Here is a 4,825-nt window from a genome sequence, read left to right on the forward strand (position 1 = left end):
AGCACTGTTTTCAGCCTTCCTGCAGGTCTTAGACATTTTTGTTTTTTATATCATTTGCCAGAACCTAGTCACATGGCCACACTTCGCAGCAAGAGAAAAATATGGTCTTTTAAAAAAATGTTTATTTATTTTTGAAGGTGTGGGGTAGGGGCAGAGAGAGAGAGGGAGACTGAGCATCCAAAGGGAGCTCTGTGCTGAAAGCAGAGAGCCTGATGTGGGGCTCAAACTCACAAGCCATGAGGTTTTTACCTGAGCCGAAGACGGAGGCTTAACCAACTGAGCCACCAGGCACTCCAAAAATGCGTGTTGAAAGAAATTGTATTTTCTTACAAAGAGAAAAAGGACAATAGATTTTGAGCAGGCACCTAGCAGTCTCTGCTGCAGGCTGACACCTATATGAGTGAGGTACATAAATTATTGCTATGGCGAAACATAAATGATATAATGAGAGGAAATATAAGATAAATCCTTGGGTGTCTTCCAAACTGTATTAGGCTGTTTTCTCTCACAAGTATGGGGGGAGGTGCCAAAATAGTATAAACAAGAAATTATTGGACCATATCACTAAAATCCTCCCTGAAGAGCGGGGACAGGCTTCTGTAGATTTATCACCACTCCAGCTCATTTGTCTGTGATTTTCTCAGCTCTGCCCCATCTGAGTATTGACTTCAGCCCTTTGGAAATTTCCTTTGTGAGAATCAAATGGCTTCACCGTTTCCAGATTTACCTAAAAACAATGCTACTTTCTACACTGGAAAGATGCCCCCCTATCACAACTACTTCAATCTGAGCATCAAGCCTGTTTAGAGGCCTGCCATGCCCTATCTCAGTTAAACTTGGAGGCTTTCCCTCAACTGGTCATTGAGGCAGAGGTGGGAGTAGTGCCAAATAGCTTGGGCCACCCAAGTGGAGCCACTCTTTGTGCTGGGGGTGACCAACGCAGGTGGCCAGCATCTAGTCCATCAGGGGCTGGAATGAAAAAGGCAGAGGGAGGTGAATTCTCTCTCTCTCTCTCTCTCTCTCTCTCTGAGTTGGGATGTCCATCTTCTCCTACCGTCAGACATTGGTGCTCCTGGGTCTCTCCCCTTCAGACTCGGACTGGGACTTACACCACTGGCTTTCTGGTTCTTCAGCTTGCAAATGCAAGATCATAGGACTTCTTGGGAGTGTATATAGAGACGCTTTGAGCTTAAGGTGGGTTGAGCCACTAAGATTCGAGGATGCTACACAACAGGTTTGTCAACTAGTAATCTATAAAATATAATGGTGATGGTTGAACAACAATGTGATTATACTTAATCCTGCTAAACTGTATGCTTAAAATAGCTAAAATGGTAGCTTTTATGTTATATGTATTTTACCACAATAAAAATAATACATCTATTTATACCACAGTAAAAACATATGTTTTTATACATCCCATTGGTTGGTTCTGTTTCTATGGGAAGCTCTAATACACTCTGTGTCTTCCAGGAGTGCAGTGGGTACATGTATGTGCTGTGGAGAAACTATTACTCATGCCTCCAATGTTTACAAAGCACTCACTATATACCAGGGAGGACCCTAGAACTAGGAAGACAGTAGTGAACAAAACAAGCACTTTTGTGCAAGTGAACACTTTGTGCCTTCATGAATTAATAGTCTCCAGTCAGAGAGAAAGAACATATCGAATAATTACAAATATAAATATTAAATGAAATCACTGATAAGTGCTAGGAAAGAACTGTACATGATGCTATATGTAGTAGGAATATGGCCTTTTCTGAGATGTTAGTGAGGAATTAACAACTGAGCCCAGATCTGAAGGATGAGGAGTTCAATGGGTTCAGGTAACATGGATATGATCTAAAGTGGGGAAAAAACATGCCCAGTGAAAGCTTTGTCAAAGAGCTAGTTCAAGAAACTGAAAAAGGCCATGTGGCTGGAGCACTATGAGAAGGGATACAGTCCTTGAAGAGGGAGCGAGTGCCCATCCATCTGCATCTGCACCAGGCTTAGCTTCTTTCCCCCAGAACATTGAGCGTGGGTTTAGAAACCCCCCCCCCAGGCTTTCCTGATTGTTTTTAGAGGATCTTCACCTTTTCCAGCACTTTGAGACATAACTTGGAAGAAATTGGGACCCCAAGAAAATACTAGAACTATTCCACTTACCTAATGTTATTCAGCAAATATTGAGTACCTGGAAAGAGCAAGGCACTGTGGAAACTTCTGCAAAGAATGCCAAGGTGAGACAGTTCCTAATCTCGAGGCATCTACAGTCTGGTGTACTCCAGCCATGGGGAATAAGCGACAGAGGGACAATGATAACACAAAGCACATTGCTGCTTAATCCAGCCAGCCTGGCAGCCTGGCTAAGAAGCAGACATTCCCAGTGAACTGGGGTAGGGAAATGGGGAATGGATGTGACAGGGAAGGAAGGCGGGATTTTCCAATTCTCTCACATTTAAATGAAAATCCTCTGAAGAAATCTAGGACTCTTCTCAAGTTTGGAGTTAGAAGAACCTGGCTCATGAAGATGTGGGTCAAGTGGAGTGCCCTGTCATAGTGAAATGACTCCTTTTCCTGCCCCCAGGTTTGGAGAGACTTCGCATGGAGAAGAGGGGGCTGGGTATATCATATTATATATGCTGACTTATATCAGTAGGCACTCCCCACTGCCCACAGATCCCTAAGGCAAACGCTGCCCTCTTTTCTGTAGTATGTGAATCAATTGACCAAAGCAGAGACCTTGCACTTCATTTTATCCAGATAGCAATATATATAAAAAATGTCAGAAGGAAAGAGGAGAGCTCTAAACAGTATGCTTTTCCCAGCACCACAAATGCCCCTGATATGACCCAGAGAGAGATTTCCACAGGGTGACCTTCAAACGAGCGATTATCCAGTTCTAGATAGGCCAATCTAGAAGGCACTGGAAAGCCAATCTAGAATGATTAGAGGCATACCCTCAGAGTTCATTGGCACTTCAGTAAAATAGAAAATGAAAAAAGTTTAAATACTCACTGTTATCTTTTGACCCAATATTTCCAGACCTAATAATTTGCCCTAAATATATATACATATATATATATATTATTATTAATTATATATTTATAAATATATGTATATATTTTAATGTATATGCTTAGGGCTATTTATTGCAGGGAGGAAAGAAGGGCAAAAAAGGAAGCAATCTAACAATTGGAAAATAGTAAAATAAATCAGCACATACCAACTCAACATATTCATAAGTACTCAGGCTTTGACACCATTAAAATAATCACTCTTGGGGGTGCCTAGGTGGCTCAGTTGGTTAACGCACCCAACTCTTGATTTTGGCTCAGGTCATGATCTCACAGTTTGTGGGTTCAAGTCCCACATCTGGCTCTGTGCTGATGGTGCAGAGCCTGCTTGGGATTCTCTGTCTCCCTCTCTCTTTACCCTTCTCCCACTTGCACTCTGTCTCTCTCTCTCTCTTTTTCTCCCTCAAATAAACTTTTTTTTTTTTTTTAATATGATCACTTTTTTTGCTGTAGTGGTAGATACTGGGATCTTTGGATGCTGAGCCTTTATTCTCACTTACCAAAAGCACCCTGACTTTCACCTGAGTAATTATTTTCCCACATAGCACATAGTCTTGGTAAAATTCATGGGCCTAGCTCATACTAGGGAATCCAAAGAGATCCCTGGAGGCTCCTGCTAATCCTTCCTCTTAAGCCTGCCATTGCCAAGGGCAGGGTACATGCCCTAAGCTCAGCCAACCAGACTCTTTTTCCCAGGACTTTGAAGCATAGTAAAAAACTGACAGAAAAAACAAAGTTCATCTGTTCCAGCCACAACTGTCAAGAGACCTGCTGCCTGGCAGTCTACCCAGCTACTCATTCCAAGGCTGGTTTTCAGGTTTCCTTTAGCATCCCACATACTTCAAATGAAATGCCTTTTTGCTTAAGTTGCCAGAATCAGGGTTTTTCCCCTTGCACTCAAAGATTAATTAATACCTAGACTGATTAAATAATACTAGACCCAGTGCCTGCTAGATTGGCCTATCTAGAACTGGATAATTGGCAGTGGACCTTCATGGAAATTGTGGGGCATATTTGGAATTAGTTATTTGGTGAAGATAAAACAAAAAACAGTAACACCCTCCTCCTTTATGTTCTGAGAGAAAATCTAGCAGCCCACGGCACACACTGGACAAACAAGCCATTAGGTTATCAACTTTGATCACTTAGCTCTAAGTCACATGACCTTAAGTCCTCTCTGATGGTTTTATGTGCCAACTTGACTGGGCTAAGGGATGCCCAGAGAGCTGGTTAAACATTATTTCAGAATGTGTTCGTGCGGGTGTTGGAAGAGATTAGTATTTGATTCAGTAGACTGAGTGAATAGATCTACCCTCACCAACATGAGCAGGCATCATCCAATCCAATTCATGGAGAGCCCAATTACAACAAAAAGGCAAAGGAGGGGCAAATTCCCTGTCTCTCTTCTTAATTAATTGAGACATCCATCTTTTCCTGCTCTCAGGCGTTGGACATCAGCCACTGGGGCTTCTGATTCTTGGGGCTTCAAACTCCAGGGCTTACACCAACAGCCCTCACCCTGGTTCTCAGACTGAATTACACACCACCAGTTTTCCTGATTCACCAGCTTGTAGATGACAGACTGGGGGACTTCTCAGTCCCCATAACCACACAAGCCAATTTCTACAATAAATCTCCTCATCTATATCTGTACATATTTTGTACATATTCTGTTGGTTCCGTTCCTCTGTGGAACCCTATTATATCCCCCTTTGACTGTAACTGGCCTGCTTTACACCTTTGGAATCCCCTCCCTTTTACAA

This window comes from Panthera leo, chromosome B1 (genome assembly GCF_018350215.1).
Source record: "Panthera leo isolate Ple1 chromosome B1, P.leo_Ple1_pat1.1, whole genome shotgun sequence".
In the NCBI taxonomy this organism is placed as follows: Eukaryota; Metazoa; Chordata; class Mammalia; order Carnivora; family Felidae; genus Panthera; species Panthera leo.